Here is a 24744-nt window from a genome sequence, read left to right as displayed (position 1 = left end):
TTAGTTATCTTCTGTTGCTCCTTAAAAGTCTCCCAATCCTCTGGCTTCCCACTCTTCCTTGCTATGTTATACTTCGTCTCTTATATTTTTATACTGTCCTTGACTTCTCTTGTCATCCACGGTGGCCCCTTACTTCCCTTAGAACCTTTCTTCCTCTTTGGAATGAACTGATCCTGCACCTTCTGTATTATTCCCAGAAATACCTGCCATTGTTGTTTCACTGTCATCCCTGCTAGGGTATCTTTCCAGTCAACTTTTGCCAGCTCCTCCTTCATGTGTCCATAGTCCCCTTTGTTCAACTGTAATACTGACACTTCCAATCTTCCCTTCTCCCTCTCAAATTGTAGATTAAAACTTATCATATTGTGGTCACTACCTCCTAATGGCTCCTTTATCTCAAGTTCCCTTATCAAATCTGGCTCATTACACAACACTAAATCCAGAATTACCTTCTCCCTGGTAGGGTCTAATACAAGCTGCTCTAAGAATCCATCTCTGAGGCTCTCCACAAGTTCCCTTTCTTGGGGTCCAGTACCAACCTGATTTTCCCAGTCTACTTGCCTGTTAAAATCCCCCATAACAACCGTAGAATTACCTTTGCAACATGCCAATTTTAACTCTTGATTTAACTTGCACCCTATCTCCAGGCTACTGTTTGGGGGCCTGTAGATACCTCCCATCAGGGTCTTTTTGCCCTTGCAGTTTCTCAGTTCTATCCATACTGACTCTACATCTCCTGATTCTATGTCCCCCCTCGCAAGTGACAGAATTTCATTCCTCACCAACAGAGCCACCCCACCCCCTCTGCCAATCTGTCTGTCCTTTCGATAGGATGTATATCCCTGAATATTCATTTCACAGCCCTGGTCCTCTTGCAGCCATGTCTCTGTTATTCCCACAATATCATACTTGCCAGTTTCCAACTGAGCCTCAAGCTCATCCACTTTATTTCTTATACTCCGTGCATTCATATATAATACTTTTAATCCATTACTCCCCTCACCTTTCACATCGATTCCTATTGCACTTGCCAATACTCTCCGATCCCTTCCTGATCTTTCTGCCCCTTTAATTCTGTTGTGTTTCTTAACTTTTCTTATTCTCTCATTCCCTATAACTCCATTCTTATATTTCCAGTTCATCCCCGTCCCCCCCACTACTTAGTTTAAACACACCCGTCTAGCAGTGGCAAAACTGCCTGCCAGAACGCTGGTCCCCCGTCTGTTAAGATGCAACCCATCCCTTCTGTACAATTCATCCTTACCCCAAAACAGATCCTTTGATTTACAAATGCTTTGATTTACGAAGGCCAATGTGCCAAAAACTTTCCTTACAACCCTTTCTACCTCTGACACCACATTCAATGAATTATGGACCGGTACTCTCAGATCCCTATGTCCTACCACACTCCTCAGTGCTGTACCGTTCACTGTGTAAGACCTACCTTGGTTGATCCTACTGAAGAGCAACAGCTCGCACTTGTCTGCATTAAATTCCATCTGCTATTTTTCCAGTTGGTCCAAATCCTGATAGTCTTCCTCGCTGTCCACTATACTCCCAGTCTTGGTGTCGTCTGCAAATTTGATGACCTTGTTCTCCAAGCAGCTTGGCATGGTAGCGTAGGGTGGCACTTTAGCACAGTGATTAGCACATCACTTTACAACACCAGCAAACTATCCCCCACCCCCCAACCCCGCCGTTCAGGGTTCAAATCCCATCACGGTCTCTATGTTCTCATTTTGACGTATGGGTTTCCTCTGAGTGCACTGGTTTTCTCTCACATTCTGAAGACATATGGTTAGGGTTATTGAGTTATGGTGATGCCATGGTGGTGCCAGAAGCATGGCAACACTTGCAGGCTGTTGCCAGCACATCCTCAGACTGTGTTCAAGCTAAATGGCTCTCAGAGTTGTATATGGTGACATATATGTACTGTACTTTGATAATAAATGTACTTTGAACTCTGAATTTCACTGCATGTTTTGATGTTTCAATGCACATCTGAAAAAAAGCAATTTTTACTCAAACAGAATGAGATAACAATCAAATTCTTTTTGATAACGCACATATTGACTCAATAGACTTGATTCTCATGCTGGAAGTGGAAAGATCTAGAACAGAGGAAAGGCATAAGCAACAAATCTTCACTACCATCCACCTCTGTCTGTTGATCAAATTACATGAATGAACAGGGAGACATTTATTCTATTGTTTTAATTATCAATTTATTGTGAATTTATATGAATGAACAATTACTGTATTTTGTGAGTGACAAAGAGAGCACCAATGCTTTACTTGGCTTTTCCTTCATCTTTTTCAATCAGGTGCCTTCCATCCCATCAGGCTTCAAACTCTCTCCTGAGCCTAACAGCAGGAAGGTGGGGTTAGGTTCCTGTTACCCACCTGTCCAGGGACTAGGCCTGATGTTAGAGGAGAAATGAGACTAACATGGAGGACAAGCAATTCTGCAATCCATCCCAGGGAGGTGTAAGGTTTGCATCAATGAATTATACTCAGCGATCAATAGTATTGAAACGGTATACTCTGAATCTTTGTTCATCATCATCAAGGACTTCACTTTACAGAGCATGCTACCAAAATACTACCAGTGCATCTCCTGCCCCTCCAGGGGCTCAGGCACACTCTGCTACATAATCATGAAAGTTACCTACTGATCTATCCCCACTTACAGTTTAGAAAATCAGAGCACCAGGCTGTGCTCTTCTCCCTGCTAACAACCTGAAACCATAAAATGATGTTTCCATATAGAAAGTCATAGACCATAAAACCATATGACATAGGAGCAGAATTAGGCCATTTGGCCCATCAATCTGCTCCACCTTTCCATCATAGTTGATTTAGTATCGCTTTCAACCGCATTCTCCTACCTTCTCCCCATAACTTTCCATGCCCTGACTAGTCAAGAACCTATTAACCACCACTTTAAAAATACTTAATGTTTTGGCCTCCACAACTGTCTGTGGCAGTGAATTCCACTGATCCACCACCCTCTGGCTGAAGAAATCCCTCCTCATCTCTGTTCTGAAGAGACATCCTTCTATTATGAGGCTGTGCCCTCTGGTCCCGCATTGTAGGAAACATCCTCTCTACATCCACTCTATGTAGACCTTTCAATATTCAGTAGGTTTTAGTGCAATCTCCCCTCATTCTTCTAAAGTCCAGCGAGTACTTGCCCAGAGCCCTCAAAGTCTCCTCCTATGTTAACCCTTCCATTGCCAGGATCATTCTGTACCCTTTCCAATGCCAACACATTCTTTCTCAGACAAGGGGTCCAAATCTGCTCTCAGTACTCCAAATGGGGTCTGCCCGATGCCTTATAAAGTCTCAACATTACATCCTTGCTTTTATATTCTAGTCCTCCCGAAATGAGTGGTAACATTGTATTTGCCTTCCCTACCACCAACTCAACCTGCAAGTTGACCTTTGGTTAGTCCTGCACAAGGACTCCCAAGTCCCTTTGCACCTCTGATTTTTGATTCTTTGCCCTATTTATAAAATAGATGATACATTTATTTCTCGTACCAATGTGCATGACAATACACTTCAGTGTATTCCATCTGCTTCTTCTTTCCCATTTTCCCAATCTGTTTACGTCCTGCAGACTACCTGCCTAGGCCACATATCTTCGTATCATCTGTAAACATGGCCCAAAAGCCATCAATTCTGTTATCCAAGTAATTGATATATAACTTGATACGAAGTAGTCCCAATACCCACCCCTGGAGAATACCACTAGTCAATGGCAGCCAACCAGAAAAGAGACCCACCCCCCCATTCTCACTCTATGCCTCCCACTTGTCAGCCAATCTTCTATTTGTGCTATTATTTTTCCTGTAATACTGTGGATTTTTATCTTGTTTAGCAGCCTCATGTATTGCACCTTGTTAAAGGCCTTCTGAAAATCCAGGTAAACAATAACCACTAATAAAATTATTCTCAGGCTTCCAGCTGGGTACAGGTATCAATTATAACCAACGTTTCGATGACAAATTCTATCACCTTCATCAGGGATGATGCCTGGGGATGTCTAGAGTGGTGTTATTTATACCACTGTCATCTGTCCCTCCTGATTGGTTAGTCCTCATTCCATCAGGTTTCCGCCCTCCCCCCTTGTTTGCAATTGAATTTCAGTTCTTATTTAGAGCAAGACTTTCATCTTTGTTAAAATTCTTTCCCTCTAGTTTTCTTTTAATGGCTCCCTTTGTTGGTGGCTGTGAGCATCACATCACTAATTTGACCGACTTCATTAAGACGATAACCAACATCTAGGTGAATCTGGAAGACACAATGGTCAGTTTTGATGTGGCGTCCCTGTTCACTAGAGTTCCCATTAAGGATAGCTTGGTCCTCCTGTGGTCAAGGTTTAATAAAGGTAGCATTGACCTTTTTGAACACAACCTTACATCAATGTACTTCCTCTGTAAGGGGAACCACTATGAACAAACCGACAGAGCGGCCAAGGGATCCCCCTTTGTCACTGGCTATTGCTAATTTCTACACGGAGGGTTTTGAGGAGAGGGCTCTGAGTTCATTGCCCTTACACCCCAAATGCTTCTTCAGATACCTCAATGACACCTTCATAGTATGGTCTCATGGACTCCAGGAACTCCAATAGTTCCATAATCATCTGAACAGCATACATCCAGACATTCAATTTACAATGAAGATGGAGAAGAATGGTTGCCTCCTGTTCCCCAAGGAAATAAAACAATTATGCTCAGCATTCCTACACAATGGCTAGAAGGGTAAGGAAATCAATTGAGCTCTTAAAAAGTCTGATGCAAAAAACCAGGAAACCTAAAGATGAGGAGAAACCTGTTGCTACCACCCAAGTTCCCTACATTTCAACAGTTTCTGGAAGGATCACCAGGATCCTGAAGAAATACCAGATTAATACCATTCACAAACCTGTATGGAAGCTCAAATCACCGGTTATGCAAGTCAAAGATGAGCTGGGACTCAGGCCGGCTGGCGTTTTCAGGATCCGTTGTGAGTGTGGAGCAGCGTTTTGTCAGGCAGATGGGACGCTCGGTGGAAATCTGCATCAAGGAGCACAGGAGGTGTATCCGCCATTTGGGTTAACTGGAGAAATAAGAACACTGCATTTGCATTGGCCATAGAATTGACTTCGACGGCACAAAACTACTGTGGTGTGCCAAGTGCTTTTGGGACTGCCTGGTAAAGGAAGCCATTGAAATAAAACTGGAGGAAAAGAATTTTAACATAGATAAAGGTCTCACTCTAAGTAAGAACTGGAATTTGATTGTGAACAAGGTGGGAGTGCAGAAACCTGATTGGATGAGGACTAACCAATCAGGAGGGATGGACTACAGGGGTGTAAATACCAGCAGATTAGACATGCCCAGGCACCATCCCTGATAAAGGTGACAGAGTTTGTCATCAAAATGTTGGTTATAATCAATACCACTACCAGGTAGGAACCCCACTTGTGGTGGCATCCGTTAGTCTCGCGAGACCATGGATCTGCGCCTGGAATGTTTTGCTTCAGTCTGCGTTAGAGTAGCATCTGTTGTGGCTGTAGAGTCCCACACGGGAGTGACAGTCTCGGCTGCAGCGACTGCACTTGAAGGCGCTGTCCTCCAGTGTTGTCTTGGTGCTTTTTTTCCAACGAGTGTGCTTTTCTTCAGCAGCAAGCCTCAGCTTCTGTTCTCCTTTCAGAACTCTGCGTAGTTCCAGCCTCCAGATCGCTTGCGATGTCCTCCCACCTCTCAACGTTCATTTTCAGTGACTTCTTGTCTCTCTTGCAAACATCTTTGAAACGAAGATGGGGCCGCCCTTGTGCTCTCTTGCCGGAGGCTAGCTCCACATACAGCAGGTCTTTCAGGATCCTCCCATCTGACATGTGGTGTACGTGGCCCAGCCAGTGGAGACGGCGTTGTTGGAGCAGGGTGAAGAGGCTGGGTATCTGGGCACGGGCCAGGACCTCATTGTTGGTGACTCGGTCAGTCCACGTGATGTCCAGGATGCATCTCAGGCTGAGAAGGTGGAAGGCGTTGAGACGCCGTTCTTGTCTGTAGTAGAGGCTCCAGGTCTCACTGCCGTAGAGCAGTGTGCTGAGGACGCAGGCCCTGTAGACTGCAACTTTGGTGTGCGTCATCAGCTTTCTGTTCTCTGAGACTCTCTTTGTCAGCCTGGCGAATGTTGAGGCTGCTCGTCCGATCCATCTGTTGATCTCGCGGTCGAGGGAGAGGCTGTCCGTGACGTTGGAGCCAAGGTATGTAAACTCATGAACTGCCTCCAGCTCGTAGTTGTTGATGGTAATGGCAGGGTGTGCTCAATGCCTTGGCCCAACACATTGGTTTTCGTCAGGCTGATGGTAAAGCTGAAGTCCTGGCAGGCTCTTGAGAAGCTGTCCATGAGGCGTTGCAGTTGCTCTTCAGGGTGTGTTGCCAGGGCCGCGTCATCTGCAGACAACATGTCCCTGATGAGTACTTCATGAACCTTGGTTTTTGCCCTCAGACGGGACAGACTGAACAGCCTCCCGTCCAATCTGGTGTGGAGGTAGACACCATCGGCTGATGTTCCAAAGGCGTGCTTCAGCATGAATGTGAAGAAGATGCCAAACAGGGTGGGGGCAAGCACACAGCCCTGCTTCACACCGCTGTGGAGGTTGAAGGCCTCCGAAGAAGAGCCGTCGAACTGAACGATGCCCTTCATGTCTGTGTGGAATGACTGAACTATCCTGAGGAGCCTCGAGGGACAACCAATCCTGGCCAGGATTTTGAACAGGCCGTCTCTGCTCACAAGTTCGAAGGCCTTCGTAATGTCAATGAAAGCGACGTAGAGTGGTTATCTTTGCTCTCTGCATTTCTCTTGTAGCTGTCGAAGGGAGAAGATCATGTCGATTGTGAAGCGTTCCGACCTGAAACCGCACTGAGACTCGGGATATACCCTTTTGGCTATTTTCTGCAGTCTGTTCAGGACCACGTGGGCGAAGACCTTCCCAATGATGCTCAGCAAGGAGATTCCCCTGAAGTTGCTACAGTCGCTTCTGTCCCCTTTGTTCTCATATATGGTTACAATGTTGCAGTCTCTCATGTCTTGCGGCACTGCTCCCTCTGTCCAGCACTGGCACAGCAGTTCGTGCAGGTGGTTTAGCAGGACGCCCTTTGCACATTTGATGGCCTCTGGTGGAATGCCATCCAATCCTGGTGGCTTCCCAATGGGCAGGCTGTCGATGGCTTTACTCAGCTCTTCGGTAGTCAGCAATGCATCCAATTCCTCCATGACAGGCAGGCATTCCACGGCGTCTAGCGCGCTGTCCAAGATGCTGTTTTCTCGAGAGAAGAGTTCAGAGTAATGCTCCACCCATCTCTCCATCTGCTTGCCTTTGTCATTGATGGTCTCGCCTTTTATGGTTTTCAATGGTGCTGTCTTGCTCTGGGTTGGCCCAATGGCTTTCTTGATCCCCTCGTACACTCCATGGATGTTGCCTGTGTCAAATGATGACTGAATGCTTTCGCATAGTTGTAAGAACCCCAAGAAGAGAATAGTCATCATATACTCCAGGAAAGCACTAGATTCTTTTTTCATTAGATCCTTTTTTTGACATCAACTAACTCTCTTTTGCCTATCTTGCTAATTATTTCCTCAAAGAATTCCAACAGATTTGTCAGGTAAGATTTCTCCTGAAGTAAACCATGCTGACTTTGGCCTGTTTTATCATCTGCCTCCAAGTACCTGAAACCTCATCCTTAATAATGAACTCCAACATTTTATCAACCGCTGAGATCAGGCAAATTGGCTTTTAATTTCTTGTCTTTTGCCACCCTCCTTTCTTAAAGAGTGGAGTGACATTTGCAATTTTCCAGTCCTCCAGAACCATTCCAGAATCTAGTGATTCTTGAAAGTAACAACACAAATGCCTCCCCAATCTCTTCAGATATCTCTTTCAAAACCCTGGGATGTAGTCCAGGTGATCCAGTTGACTTATCTACCTTCAAACCTTTCAGTTTCCCAAGCACCTTCAGTGTAATAGCAACTACACTCTTTTCTGATCCCCACCACTTTCAAATTTCTGGATGTCTTCTACCTCCCCAATGGCATTTACGAATAGTCCAATATTAATTCTCACTTTTTAGTCATTATATATCTGAAACAGATTTTGGTGCCCTCTTCTATAACATTGGTCAGCTTATCTTCAAATTTCACCTTTTCTCACCTTATTGCTTTTTTGGTTTCCTTTTTTTGGTTTTTAAAAGCTTCTCAATCCTCTAGCTTCCCACTAATGTTTGCTAATTTATATGCCCTGTCTTTTGCTTTTATGCTGTCTTTGACTTCCCTTGTCAGCCACAATTGCCTCATTCTCCCTTGAGAATACTTATTCTTTCTCAGAATCGTTCTCAGAACTCCAACTGTTACTGTTCTGCCGATATCTTTTCTAATGTCCTCTTCCAATCAAATTTGCTTAACTTCTCTCTCAAGCCTCTGTAGTTCCCTTTACTCCACTGTAATACTGATACAACTGATTTTTGTTTCTTCCCCCAAACTCAAATTCATACATAGTTCCTTGCTTTCAGTATGAAAGATATTTATGAGAATTGTAAATTACAAGCTTTAAAAACATCTTTATTTACCGTATAAATTTTACATACAGTAGGAATTTGCAGTGGCAGACGTGACATGTAACAGAAAACAACAATATTCAACAATTATAAGATTAAACATAGAGGAGAAAGTGCAAATATAGAATAAAATATGCATAAATACCTAAATACCAGCATGTACTTACAATGTAAACTGCATTATAAAAAGTGATTTGAAGTGTTTACAGTCCAGTGCAGTGACCGAGGTAATCAAGGGGTGAGGAATTGTGAACAAGAATGGAGTACTGGTCTGAGGAAATAGATGCGTTTGCTTTGCAACAGTGGATTATTCCATATTCAAACACACAGAGTCCAATCTAATGGAGTATGCCACTTTCCCGTAACAGGCTTCATCAGCAAATCTGTAGAAGACTGCATACCAAAGAAGTCAATCTAGGTGTTCCCCAGTCAGAAAACATGAATATACCAATATCCAGTCCCCACTGAATCCAGATCTGAGACATCAAATTGGATGACCCTGACCTACAGAAGAGATTCAGGTATTCAAAAAGCTGTTAGGGATACCAAGAGAAAACATCAGACCAGACCAAAAATCCAGAGCTGCTCTCAGTTGTGGAAAGACTTGCATACAAACTGAAGTATTGCTAGCAACAAAGCATCCCTCCCCAAAGAATTCAATGCATGTTTTGAACAGAAAGTCAATAACATTACACCATCCACCTCAAATGCCTCCAAAGCATTTGTATCCATGGTCACGATCAGAGACTTTAGATCAGCCATTCTGGAGTGAGCCTACTGAAAATGACTGGCCAAGATGGAGTCCCTGACAGTGTGCCCAGATCTTCCTAGGATCAGTTGGCAGGATATCTTTAACCTCTCCCTCCTTCAATCTGAAGTTCTCACCTGCTTTAAGAACACGGTTATCATCCCAAAGAACTATGTGCAGCCTGACGTATGAGGCAATGTGCCTCTTCCACAACCACACCAACTGATGTTGCAGTTCATTTTAGGAAGACTTACTAACATCTGTAAGTCACACTTGCTTATAACTCACAACCTTTTTGGAACCTTCAAAATATTCTCCGAAAATGGACTTGCATATCAGATTTTTACAGTAATTGAGAGAAGAAAATTACATAAGCATAAAATGCACTTTTTAAATTAATCTCTTTATCCCTATTCTTTAACCTTGTTTAGACTCTGTATACTTAATCAGTTGAAGAGTCATTGCTCTTCCTTCAATCTCTTAAAGAAGGTAGGGAGGGCCATCCTAGAACAGATGAACAGTGACAATAAAACATTTTCAAAAGGTCATAGAAATCCTATGGCCAGCTGTTAGCATAGTGAACAATAAGTGCTATTTCTTCACTGCTGATCCCATAATCAGATCCAAACATAAAACCTTGTAGACCAAACTCGCTTTTAACTGTTGTACAAGGTTTCAGTGATCACAATGCACAAAAGGATGCCTATGATATGTTACATGCTGCTCAAAGCCATTGCTATTCTGTTCAGAAGAGAGCGTGTTGCCTTTTGCTGACTTTTTGTTACAATTTAAATCACATATGTTGACCAGTTTCACAAAGAATTTCAATGGACAACAGTCTATAGAGAAATAAAATACAATTAGCCTTCAGGCCACAAAATGCATTCCCAGAAACATTCATCTGAATAGCAAACTGAAATTGATTCAAGCCCAAGGGTTTTTCTTTGTAGGTGACATTGTACACAGTGATGAGAGCAGGAGACACCAAAGAATATTGAAGGCCCTACTGCAGCGATGGAGCCTCGGATTCAGGTTGGATCTCCTTCAGAGGAGACGCGTTTTATCTCTGGCATAGAAGAACGGGGAGCAATGGCGGCGGTAGCGGTCTCTCGGAAGAAGATGCCGGAATTGCGCATGCGCAAAGAAGTACGCATGCGCAAATCGACACAAAGTAAACTACAAGAACCGACGGCCACTGCAACTGAAAGCAACTTAGTCAGAATTGGATATCGCAGAGAATACAGATGAAGAGGAGGAGGAAGAACTGGAAAAGACTGGAAGTAAAGGAGATGATGGAGACGTAAGAGAGGCTTTATTGCAATTAACGGCTGAACTAAGAAAATTAAGAACAGAGCTTAGAGACGTGAAGATGTGCTATGATAAAGCTATGAAAAGACAGGATAAAATGGATAAGAAACTTCAGAAGATGGAAAGAACAATGGAGCATATTAATGATAGAGTGGAAAAAACAGAAAATGATGTGCTTGTCTGGAACACGGAAAGAAATCGACTCTTGGAGAAAGTGGCCGTGTTGGAAAATTTTAGTAGACGTAATAACATTAAAATTGTTGGTCTTAGAGAAGGTACAGAGGGAGATAATCCAATAGAACTTTTTCAAAGATGGATCCCGAAAACCTTGCAAATGAAAGAGGAAGATCAATCAATTGAAATTGAGTGGGTACATAGAGCTCTAAGACCAAAACCACAAGATGACCAATATCCACGATCAATTTTAATAAAATTCTTAAGATTTCAAGACAAAGAAAGGATTCTACAGGCGGCTGCCCAAGCTGCCAAGAAGAGAAAAGGGCCACTGATGATAGAAGGGAAGAAAATATTTTTCTACCCTGACATAAGTTATGAACTTTTGAAAAGAAGGAAAAAGTTTAATCCAGTGAAAAAAGCCCTATGGGACCACGGTTATCAATTTATATTGCGTTATCCTGCAACCTTGAAGATATTTTTGCCTGGTGGAGAAAAAAGATTTTTTGACGATTACCGGAAAGTGGAGGAGATTGTGCGAGATTCTTTGAAAATTCACCAGATACAAGAACAAATTTAGGGGAGCGAGATGGATTGAAGATGAAGACTGGATCAAGGATTAGGCCTGTTGAATTTTTAGGCAGATGAATATATAAATATATTATTAATTATATGAGGGAGGGGGAAGAAAGGTTAAAATTTGAGGAATATCAGCTGGGAATAATAACATTAATTTTTTTTCTATATATATATAATATTTTGTTATGGGGGAGCTGGAAGAAACACTGACCAATCGCTATGTTAGTCATGTATGCAAGTGTGGCAACAGCCACGACCCGCACAATGGAGGGGGGTAGTGTTGTGTAACTTTTCATGCACAACATTAGTGGGGGGATATTTTGTTTCTTCTTTTTTTGTATCTTATCTATCTTTTTTTTTCTTTTTGCCTGGATGATTTGGAGGGAAACACATAGCAACATGGTGAAGTTCAAAGAGATTCCCCAGGGAACTATGAGAGTTGAGAAGCTAAGTAATGTTTTAGATTTTGAGAGATAAATATGTAACATTTTTGAATATTTGGAGCCCTTATTTATAGCTCCAATGATGAAGATCTTGGTTCCTTGGGGGAAAGTAACAAATATATATTCAATTTATTTTTATCCCATGGAGTATGTGCAAACCTTCCAATATTCAGGCGGTTCCTTTTTTTTCTTTTCTCTTTAGGTAGGAGTATATATCGGGGGTGGGGGAGGGTTAAGGGGAGGGGGTAGGGTAGATATTCTTTTTTCTCATGTATCACTTTGAAAACTCAATAAAAATTATATAAAAAAAAGAATATTGAAGGCCACCATATAATGTCCAAGTCATGTTTGATCTTATTGGATTGGGAAACTAAAGTAAATTACTTTGTTATTATTGCCTCTTCAGTTAAGTCAAAAGTGAAAATATTTATTTATTTTAACCTTGATTTTGTGGAATTTATATAACAGAGCTACCCTCCCATTTAGTTGCAAAACAGAATTGCATTAATTAAAGTCAACTTTAAATTTTAAAATGAACATTCTTTCACTAAGCTACTGAAAAATTATTTGTGTATGTAGCTGTGCATTCTGTATAAGCCACTAATGTTACTGTTGTATTGTTTTACATGTTGCTAAATTAAAAAAAATATTTTATCAAAGGCTGAAATATTAAATGCTTGTTAATTGTTCAACTTGCAGTGGTCACATCTCTGGAACCAAGACAGAACCCTCAGCTCAGAAGGGAAGGAGGGAAAAGAGGAGAGCAGTAGTGATAGGGGATTCAATAGTTAGGGGGACAAATAGGAGGTTCTGTGGGAGAAATCGAGAATCCCGGATGGTCTGTTGCCTCCTTGGTGCCAGGGTCCACGATATTTCGGATCGAGTTCTCAGTATCTTCAGGAAGGAGGGTGAGCAGCCAGATGTCGTGGTTCCTGTAGGGACCAATGACCTGTATAGGAAGAAGAAGCAGGTCCTGCAAAGAGAGTTTAGGGAGTTAAGTGCAAAGTTGAAGGGCAGGACCTCCATGGTTGCAGTCTCAGGATTGCTACCCATGCAACGTGCTAGTGAGGCTAGAAATACGAAGATAATGCAGCTAAATATGTGGCTAAGGAGTTGGTGCAGGAGGGAGGGCTTCATGTTTCTGGACAATTGGGCCTTGTTCCAGGAAAGGTGGGACCTGTTCCGACAGGATGGGTTGCACCTCAGCTGGAGGGGGACTAACATCCTTGCGGGAAAGTTTGCTAGTGCTGCTCTGGGGGGTTTAAACTAGATTTGCAGGGGGAGGGCAACCAGAGTGTTGGAGCAGATAGTGAGGTGGAGGAGGATAAAAGTCATGGGAGAACTGCAAATATAGTGCATGGAGTAAAGCCGGACCTAACATATAGAGAGGCTTTGTGTAAAGAGAAGCAAAATATAAGGTGTAAAGGTAGTAAGGTAGAAAGGCTAAAGTGCATGTACTTCAATGCAAGAAGCATCAGGAACAAAGATGGCGAACTGAGAGCTTGGATACATACATGAAATTATGATGTAGTGGCCATTACAGAGACTTGGCTGGCACCAGGGCAGGAATGGATTCTCAATATTCCTGGATTTCAGTTCTTTGAAATGGATAGAGAGGGGAGAAAAGGGGAGGATGGGTGGCATTACTGGTCAGGGATACTATTACAGCTACAGAAAGGATGTGTAATGTAGCAGGATCCTCTTTTCAGTCAGTATGGGTAGAAGTCAGGAACGGGAAGGAAGCAGTTACTCTGTTGGGAGTATTCTATAGGCCCCCTAGTAGCAGCAGAGATACCGAGGAGCAGATTGGGAGGCAGTGTTTGGAAAGGTGCAAAAATAACAGGGTTGTTATCATGGGTGACTTTAACTTCCCTAGTATTGATTGGCACCTGATTAGTTCCAATGGTTTAGACAAGGCAGTGTTTGTTAAATGTGTCCAGGATGGATTCCTGTCACAGTATGTTGACAGGCTGACTAGGGGGAATGCCAGCTAGATCCAGTATTAGGTAACGAACCAGGCCAGGTCACTTATTTGTCAGTGGATGAGCATCTGGGGGACAGTGATCACTGCTCCCTGGCCTTTAACATTATCATGGAAAAGGGTAGAATCAGAGAGGACAGGAAAATTTTTAATTGGGGAAGGGCAAAGTATGAGGCTATAAGGCTAGAACTTGCTGTGTGAATTGGGATGATGTTTTTGCAGGGAAATGTACTATGGACATGTGGTTGATGTTTAGAGATCTCTTGCTGGATGTTAGGGATAAATTTGTCCCAGTGAGGAAGATAAAGAATGGTAGGGTGAAGGAACCATGGGTGACAAGTGAGGTGGAAAATCTAGTCAGGTGGAAGAAGGATAAGATGGGTCTATTGAGAAATATAGGGTAGCAAAAAAGGAGCTTAGGAAGGGGCTGAGCAGAGCAAGAGGGGGCATGAGAAGGCCTTGGCAAGTAAAGGAAAACCCCAAGGCATTCTTCAGTTAGGTAAAGAACAAAAGCATGACAGGAGTGAAGGTAGGACCAATTAGAGATAAGGGTGGGAAGATGTGCCTGGAGGCTGTGGAAGTGAGTGAGGTCCTCAATGAATACTTCTGTTCGGTATTCACCAATGAGAGGGAACTTGATGATGGTGAGGACAATATGAGTGAGATTCATGTTCTGGAGCATGTTGATATTAAGGGAGAGGAGGTGTTGGAGTTGTTAAAATACATTTGGATGGATAAGTCCCCAGGGCCTGACGGAATACTCCCCAGGCAAGGAAAGAGATTGCTGAGCCTCTGGCTAGGATCTTCATGTCCTTGTTGTCCATGGAATGGTAGCGGAGGATTGGAGGGAGACGAATGTTGTCCATTTGTTCCAAAAAGATAGTAGGGATAGTCCGGGTAATTATAGACCAGTGAGCCTTACGTCTGTGGTGGGAAAGCTGTTGGAAAAGATTCTTAGAGATAGGATCTATGGGCATTTAGAGAAACATGGTCTGATCAGGGAAAGTCAACACGGCTTTGTGAAGGGCAGATCGTGTCTAACAAGCCTGATAGAGTTCTTTGAGGAGGTGACCAGGCATATAGGTGAGAGTAGTGCAGCGGATGTGATCTACATGGATTTTAGTAAGGCATTTGACAAGGTTCCACATGGTAGGCTTATTCAGAAAATCAGAAGGCATGGAATCCAGGGAAGTTTGGCCAGGTGGATTCAGAATTGGCTTGCCTGCAGAAAGCAGAGGGTGGTGGTGGAGGGAGTGCATTCGGATTGGAGGGTTGTGACTAGTGGTGTCCACAAGGATCGGTTCTGGGACTCTACTTCTCGTGATTTTTATTAACGACCTGGATGTGGAGGTAGAAGGGTGGGTTGGCAAGTTTGCAGATGACACAGAGGTTGGTGGTGTTGTAGATAGTGTAGAGGATTGTCAAAGATTGCAGAGAGACATTGATAGGATGCAGAAGTGGGCTGAGAAGTGGCAGATGGAGTTCAACCCAGAGAAGTGTGAGGTGGTACACTTCGGAAGGACAAACTCCAAGGCAGAGTACAAAGTAAATGGCAGGATACTTGGCAGTGTGGAGGAGCAGAGGGATCTGGGGGTACATGTCCATAGATCCCTGAAAGTTGCCTCACAGGTAGATCGGGTAGTTAAGAAAGCTTATGGGGTGTTAGATTTCATAAGCCAAGGGATAATGTTTAAGAGTTGCAGGGTAGTGATGCAGCTGTATAAAACTCTAGTTAGGCCACACTTGGAGTACTGTGTCCAGTTCTGGTCGCCTCACTATATGTGGAAGCATTGGAAAGGGTACAGAGGAGGTTTACCAGGATGCTGCCTGATTTAGAGAGTATGCATTCTGATCAGAGATTAATGGAGCTAGGGCTTTACTCTTTGGAGAAAAGGAGGATGAGAGGAGACATGATAGAGGTATACAAGATATTAAGAGGAATAGATAGAGTGGACAACCAGCACCTCTTCCCCAGGGCACCACTGCTCAATACAAGAGGACATGGCTTTAAGGTAAGGGGGGGAAGTTCAAGGGGGATATTAGAGGAAGATTTTTTACTCAGAGAGTGGTTGGTGCGTGGAATGCTCTGCCTGAGTCAGTGGTGGAGGCAGATACAGTAATGAAATTTAAGAGACTGCTAGACAGGTACATGGAGGAAATTAAGGTGGTAGATTTTAAGGGTCGGCACAACATTGTGGGCCGAAAGGCCTGTACTGTGCTGTACTATTCTATGTTCTATGTTCTATGATTTAATGCTAGGTTTTCTGAGATAGATGTTATCCTAGAAATCACAGTAGTCTGTCTATCATTTTTGAGATGTAAACCTATTTGAAAAGAGAAAGGCAGAATGGCACATGAACATTTTGTTTTCCAACGGTAATCATTGAGCTGTAGTAAATTATATGTGTGAATGTACCTTAAATTTTTCCTTTATAACTGTTAATGTCATTCCTCTTACAAGAATGATATTATGACTAAGAGTCATTGATGCAAATGTATACACAATGCCAGTTTTCCAGTACAGCAAGTGAATCATCCTTTGTCATGCCATGGAACTCTATTTAAAGGACACTTCAAAAATAATGAGAAGGAAGATAATTCCACTGCTGCTTCAATAGACTGTGGGAAACCTATGGGATTTAGTTTCTGGAGGCAGCTTGCTAGTTTTAATAAATTGCTTTCTGCAATATTTTGCAATGAACGTTTGGTTAGTGTGCAAGTTAGCTTTCAGTGGTGCTGCATAACAGGAAATAAAATGCTAAGGTATTTTTGCCCATAGCTCTTCCGAGATGAAGAGAAAAGTAAGTCAGCCATTGTGGGTTAATCTTAGGGGAAGCTCCAGGAAAATAAAGGATGGAAATAATAGCTCCTGCTATGGATAAGATATAGCTCTGATATTTTCTGGTTTGTATCAGCTTAATAGCACAAAATGTTGAATTATCAAATGAAATAATGTTTCATTTATATTTGTATATAAGAAACAAAAGCTCATTTTTCAACTCCAGGACAATTTCTAAAATAAAGTTTACACACAGGACTTGAGCATTGGTGGGTAGGCCACAATTTATCGTTAACTTTAATTGCTCCTCTGGGTCTAGTATTGCACAAGCCTGATCCAAGATGGCAGTGATGAATCATGGTGACGTGTTGCAGGCTGCTTACAAGTCTTCTAAATATACCTCATCTGAATTACTCCCACTGCAATCTGCAGCCTGTAATTTCCCTTTAAGCAAATTCTTTTAAGCTGTCTTAATGAATAAGCGTTTTCACCATCTTCTGAAGGACTCAGCAGATTTAATGATCAAGAATGCATACAAATATATATTTTTTATTTTTCTTTTTATATATATCAGATAAGCCATGGCTACTGTGGCAAAGAAAAATGTCAGCAATATTCCATTGAGATGTCTTGCTCATGGTTTTATTCCAACCCCACAGGACAAAAAGATGCCACTGTGTCTAATCTGTATGACTACATTTTCAAATGAAAGCATGCCGCATGTCAGCAGAGGAAGGACAAGAAAGACAAGACAGTCGATTACTTCAAACAACAATGTGGTGATTTTCACTCAAGGCCAACAGTAAAGCAAATGTTTTGTGAAAAAGTAGATAAGATGGAAAAAGGTTTAACTGCATCGTATGGGATTTCAAACTTAATTGCAAAAGCTGGCAAACCATATTATATAAGAGTCCTGAAGAAGAGTCTTGATCCAAAATGTCGAATGTTTGTTCATTTCCATAGATGCTGCCTAACTTGCCAAGTTCCTCCAACGTTTTGTGTGTTTTACTTTGGACTTCCAGCATCTGCAGAATTTCTTGTGTTTATGATATAGGTGAATCATTGAGTCTGCCTGCAGTTTTTGTTGTAATTTCTACTGTTTATGAATCAGAGCACATTTCAAGACATCCCTTTGAGCAACTCATCAATATCAAGGCGTATTGATGAAATGTCAGATGATATGGAAAACAACTAGTTTTGCACAACTGTAAGTTGTTTGAAGTTTGCCCTACAAATCGATTAAAGCGCATTATGTGATAATGAAGCCCTTCTCATGACATACGTTAGGTTTTTAAACAATGGTCATACCAAAGACAGAATGCTTTTTGCCTGAAAGCTTAAGACAGATAGTAAAGGTGAAACTCTTTTTGAAAAAGTGATACCATTGAAGATAACAAGCACTAAAGTCAATGTTCTTATAATGCTGCTAGTCTGTCAGAAGACGTCAAACAAAGTTCATAGCTACTAGACATTAAGTTTACTGATTTTGTTTATTATTATTGTAACTTACCAATTTATACTTTAGCTGGTGTGTATACACTTACTTATACCTTCTACTTTTATCACTGAGTTAGTAATTAACAGCACATGAAAAGGACTTTCCCAATGAGCTCCCAAAGGCTCCTTATGTGGTTTTTTTGTTCAGGACCCATTCACCAAGAATCAAGGTGAGTCTTCCTTCTGTTCGATCACTCCAAGCAGCAGAAACTTGCTGAGAGACAGACTGTACAGACTGAGTTAATTTCACAGAATAGTTAAACTAAATTTTCTGTCATAATATATGTACCAGCCTCTCTGAGACCAAGAGCTCCCAGCAGCGAAATGGGACACCGTGTTACTACCTCGAATTGACCTACTATAGTTTTCTTATTTTGGATTGCAACGTAAGGCCATAGGAAGGGTTTCTGGTCATGGTATGTTTTCTTCATGGTACCTAGTCAGTCGTTGTTTGATGATTCCATTTAGTTGTTCGACACGTCATAATGACTGTGGATGATATGAACAATGGAAAACCATTCAATTGTCGTTCGTCAACATAATTCCCGACACACACTCCCAGTGAAATGTGTTCCTTGGTCAGAATCAATGTAACATGGCAATCCCCATCTAGGAATATAGTCCTTGATTAGCTTTTGCTGTATGTGTGGCAGAAGGTTTCACCCATCTTGAAAACTGTCCACTATTACCAACACGTCTGAGTAACCTTGATACTTTATTAAAGTAATGTAGTCCACTTGTAAGTGTAAAAATGGACCAGATGGGGCAGGAGCACTTAGCTGTGGTAGCTTTTCCGCTGCTGTAGGATTCGTTTCCTGGCATGTCATGCATATTTCCAATGCTGGTCAAGATTGCGTCCTAAATCTTGTTCACTCCAGTGTGTCCGAGGGAGTGTATCTGCTGCGCCCAATTACGAAGTAACATAGTTTGAGCTGTTAGTCTATGACAAGTGCCATATCTCCATGCTCCCTCACTGTTTAATTTACCACCATTCTCCATCCAGAACCATTTTTCTTCCTGAGAGCATTGAGCTTGCATTTCTCAAATGTCTTATATGTTCACCTGTGATAAAGATTTCAAACTTATTTCCATAACTTCAGTTGTCAAGTTAACTTCATATATTCTCTGTACTTCTTTTAATTATTTAACTTCTTTTACTCCTTTTACTTGTTTTACCTATTCCTGTACTGGCTTTTTTTTTGCAATATTGTCCACAAATGCATTTCCACAGCTTTCCATTGTATTCATTTGGAATTACCTTCATATTTTAATACAGTTTCTTCTGATAGCAGTGACTTAACATCCATTACTTCTTCTGCTAGTTGGCCATTCTTGATTGTGGCTCCTAAAGCTGTAAGAAATCTCCTTTGCTTCCATAAGTTTCCAAAGTCATGAACAACTCTAAAAGCGTATCAAGAATTCATGTAGATGCTAGCTGATCTTGCTTCCTTCATCTTACAGGCTTCAATCAGGGCTTTTGGTTCTGCCTGTATTGCTGAGGTACCAGGAATCATGCTTCCTGATGCTAACACTTCAATTTCAGAAACAATGACACATCCAGCCATTCAAACTCTTCCCTCAATGATTGAGAAGGTATCGATGTACAGAATCAGATCTGGGTTCAATAAAGGGATTTCCTTGTAATAATTTGCATCTTCACAGCATGTTATTATACTAGTCATCATATTTCTCTGTGTCCAATAAGAATTCTGCACCTTCATCCCTTATCAATAAATTAACATATAAGCAGCCTAGTTTTTGCTCTACCTAGGCAAGCAAGGGCTGCAGAGAAGGATTTGGTCATTATTTTAAAATTCAACCATACACCCATTACATCCAGAATTGCTTATTGAAACCATGTTGTCAGGTCATGGCTTCCCGACATTTGTGGGATGGAGTTGCACATGGTGAATTCCAGTCTCGATTTTTTTGTTGGTTTTCCACCTGCAATAGCTGTTGATCAACAGATAACAGCCCCATCTGTAATGATCTTACTCGGTTCCACTTGCTTGGGGGCTTGCACCAGCTCACTATATGGAACACCTGTTCCATTCCAGTTCAGTTTTGTCAATTTCACCATTATGGCAATGTCTGGTTTCAGGCCATCCGTCAAGTTTGATTTTAAGAGATGATATGTAGTTTCCTCTATTATAACTTAGGGTGGCGTAGTGGCTAGCATAACGTTATTTCAGTACCAGCAACCGTGGTGGAATTCCTGCCACTGCTCATAAGGAGTTTGTACGTCCTCCCCATGATGGGATGGGTTTCCTTTGGGTGTTCCGGTTTCCTCCCACATTCCAGGTATGTAGAAGGGTTAGAAGGTTCATTGGTCACATAGTAGAATTGGGCAGCACGGGCTCATTGGCCTGGAAAGTCCTATTACTGTGCTATATCTCTAAATTAAAGTAAATCTTTATTCACAGAACTCCTGAGTAACTTAACAGCATTGTCCTATAGCGTTCCTCATATTCAGAAACTTCCTCAGAAATCTTTTTGCTTGCAGTCAGCCACTTTCCCCCCGTCAGTCTGTATTGGACTCTGTTCTTCCAGGCACCTTTTAAAAGAATCCCAACCACCTTGTAGATTTTATTTATCATCTCCTATGCTGTTGTCAACTCTACAAGTCAACTGTCTGATTTGCAGAGAAAGCCACATTTGGAGGCTATCATATAGGTGCAATTTCTGTATGTCTCAATACATTAAAGTTCAGGTGGGTGATAAAAAAAATATCTGCCTCCTTTCATAGGTTTCATCTCCAGACCTGCATGTCTTCACTTCCTTGGCCTTTATTGGGGCAAATAGTGATATGGCTACCAAACCTATTACAGGTCGACCTTCACTAATCCAGCACCATTGGAACCTGAGGAGTGCCAGATTAGTGAAAATGCTGAATTACAGAAGGATCACATTAAGCATAACCAGTGCCGGATTATCGAAGGAACCAGATTACAGGTAGTCGGATTAGTGAAGGTCAACCTGTATTTAATCATCATCCTCACTTGAGTCAGTAGAGATTGCTGTAGAGTCCAAATCATATTCATTTCGTAACTCCTTGGAGTTTGAATGGTGGTGCTGTCTTGAAACACTGGCCACTGTAGAAGGTACTCCCCAAGGAGGAGCATCACTGGTAGGACAGTCCATTTGAAGTCCTACACTTATTATGATTTTTTTTTACTCGTTAAGTTAATGCAAAGATTTGCTCTCTAAAATTTTACTGTCTCTGTCATACTATTTTTGTAGTTTATTACAATTTTCCTTTTCCCTTCCCAGTTCTTTAGTTAACCTTTTCTTAGGCTCTGTTAACCCATACATTCGACTTTCCAAATGCATGCGTGTATGTTTCTTTAACTGCATTAAGACTGCTGAAGTCCATTCATTTCATCTTTCCTTCAGGCATTCTCTAGTTTTTACCCAAACCTTTTTAACATGGTATTAAAGCCACATTTCATTAGACTCGACATTGATAGTATATTTCATGCTGATTTCTTCATCATTTGGGCCAAATTGAGATACTTTGTTCAGGTAAGAATCTAAAGCTCCAATTGTTCACATGTAACAACTGAAGGTTCAGATTCCCCTTTTTCAGTAGTGGATTTCACTACTTTGACCATTGTCTTAATTTTGTTGCACATATCACTTAATTTGTGCTTGCTTTTACCATTAACTTGGGCAACCTGATGACTTTATTGGCACTCCACCAGCTTGTAACAATTTCAATTTGGTTGGTACTCCACTGACTTGTAAGAAAATTTGTTATGCAGGGCACTTTTATTTGTGTTTGTTTTTTTTCTCACCAGATTGCAAACTAGGTCTCAACATATTGAAACTGAAGTATTTTATTGCTTATTTAACTTTATCAGAATAGAGCAAAGTGTAGTACTGTTTTCTTTCACTCTAAAACTTTCTTTAGATGGTGTTTTGAAGGGAGAACTAAATGATTTTGCTGATGAAGGAATATAAAGAAGGCAGTCTTACCTCCCGTTGAATGTTTGTGCTAAAACTTTCCACTTTGTCTGGGATTATTCCAAGTCCTTAGAGCTTCACAACCATCCTGCCAACTACGCCAAGCTGTTCGATCCTGATACTTTTGCAATCCAAAGTTTCTATGATAGCTAAGAATGAGGCATAAAACTTGTTCCTTATGATTGTTTTATTGTGTTACAGGAACAAAGAAGACAAAGGAAGAAGCATGTTGAGAGACAATAAGGAAAAAAAAAGCAAGCAAAGGTGATCTGGTCTTCTTATCCCAAAGCATTGAAGTTCCAACGGATAACAGTCAATGAATTAAATGGTCAGATTCATGTAATGCGGCACCAGCCACTGAAATCAAGAAGTTTCCAAAAAATACAGAGGCAACTGTAACCACTGAAAAGCTCCCGAAAAATCACTGCATCTAAATGATTATATAAAAATACAAACAAACATAAGAAAGTCAAACTATAAGAAAAATAACAGTTTTACAGACCAATCCAACAGAAAGGAACTTTTAGATAAATGCATTTAGATTTCCAGATGCCTGCACTACAATTCAGTGTAAGATTATGGCTGATCATTTACATCCAAGTGTCTTCTGATATAAAAATGATATCCCTCAATTCCTTGAATATCTAAAAATCTATTGACTTCCTGAATTGACTATATTAGATGTCTGTATCTTCTTAGCCCTCTTAGGTACAAAATTCCAAAGATTCCTTCCCGTTGAGGACTTTTCATCTTTGTCCTAAATGACTTCATTTTAACTTTGTTCTCAACATTCAAAGAAGGGGAGTCAAATCCCACAATAATTTTATGTTTTAATGAAAACATCTCCCTATTTTTCCAAGTTAGGAGTGTTTAGGTGAGTCATGGTGTCATCAGGTAAATCAGCATGGAAACAGGCTCTTCAGCCTAACTGGTCCATTCCAACCAAGATGCCTATTTAAGCTATTCCAGTTTTCCTGTGTTTGGTCCGTTTTCCCATAACTCTTCCTATCTATATACCTGTCCAACCATTTTATGTTGCTACTTAATCTAAACTCACAGAATAACCCAACCCTCACCAACTCGAAATCTCAGAAGTCAACCTGGTGAAAATCTTCACTATGTTTCCTCTGCCGAAAATATATTGTTCCTTTGGTAGGGAGACCAAACCTGTTTGTAATACTTGAGGCTCAGGCTTGTATAATTGCTAAGAAATAGCAGTATTAACAGATGTACACATTCATAAGGATTTGCAACTTTTTTTTGCATCAGTTCTTTGAGGTAAACTGATATATTCTTTTAAGATCACTAAGCAGATTCATGAGCTATCTCATTCTGTTTGGAGATGTTCATTAGCTGAATGTCTAACCATCAATTTAAGGGTCACGCATTACAGAACATGTGCCAACATTTAGGCTTATACTCGTTGGAATTTAGAAGATTGAGGGGGGATCTTATTGAAACGTATAAGATCCTAAAGGGATTGGACAGGCTAGATGCAGGAAGATTGTTCCCGATGTTGGGGATGTCCAGAATGAGGGGTCACAGTTTGAGGATAAAGGGGAAGCCTTTTAGGACCGAGATGAGGAAAAACTTCTTCGCACAGAGAGTGGTGAATCTGTGGAATTCTCTGCCACAGGAAACAGTTGAGGCCAGTTCATTGGCTATATTTAAGAGGGAGTTAGATATGGCCCTTGTCGCTACGGGGATCAGGGGGTATGGAGGGAAGGCTGGTACAGGGTTCTGAGTTGGATGATCAGCCATGATCATACTGAATGGCGGTGCAGGCTCGAAGGGCTGAATGTCCTACTCCTGCACCTATTTTCTATGTTTGTATGTTTCTGTTCTGGTCTTTGACCCTTGCCACTAAAGACAGAACATTATCAGACATAAAAAGCTTTCCAAATTGTCTTTGAAATTACTTTTATCCAGATCAAAGGCAATGATACCATCCAAATAATCCAGGTCAGTACAAGATTACAGAACAAAGAAAATAGGATCAGATGGAAGACTAGCATTCCATATGATCGATGGCTTCAACTCCTCTCTGTGCCGATTCCCCACAATGTTCAGTTCCCAATCTTTCGAATATTTACTAACCTCCACCTTATGTACTTCTGATTATCTAGTCTAAAAAAACCTGCAGGGAATAGGTTTCTGTAAATCAACCACCCTCTGCAAAAATTAAATTTCTATGCACCTAATGTTAAATGACCTGCCTTTAATCCTGTAAATATTCTTGCCTGAGACATTGCTACCAAGGAAAACTTATCAACATCTATCGTGTCATGCCCCTAAAGAGCTCAGATATCTCAGTATCTTACTCGTTCTTCTAAACTCTAAAGAATATAGACACATTTTGTTTAGCCTTTCTTTATAGAAAACCTCTCATTTCTGGAATTAGCCTGGAAAATCCCTTTTCAACTGCCTTCAGTTCTACAATAAGAACTTTGGTTGATAGTATTATCAAACGTTACAGATCTATGGTCAAACTCTGATCTACAAACTATCAAGGATGTCAGGACAAAATCTAAACCTGGATATATCCTAGTTCTGGTATTGACTTAATGTTCACCAGTTGAATGGGTTTTGAGTTCGGAAGATGTCAGTAACCCTAGGAAAGCATGTGTAGCCTTCCAATGAGGTTTAATATTGACAGAATCAAAGCA

Source organism: Mobula hypostoma, chromosome 1 (assembly GCF_963921235.1).
Source record: "Mobula hypostoma chromosome 1, sMobHyp1.1, whole genome shotgun sequence".
In the NCBI taxonomy this organism is placed as follows: Eukaryota; Metazoa; Chordata; class Chondrichthyes; order Myliobatiformes; family Myliobatidae; genus Mobula; species Mobula hypostoma.
The sequence above is the reverse complement of the archived record's forward strand: the minus strand, read 5'-3'. Positions refer to the sequence as shown.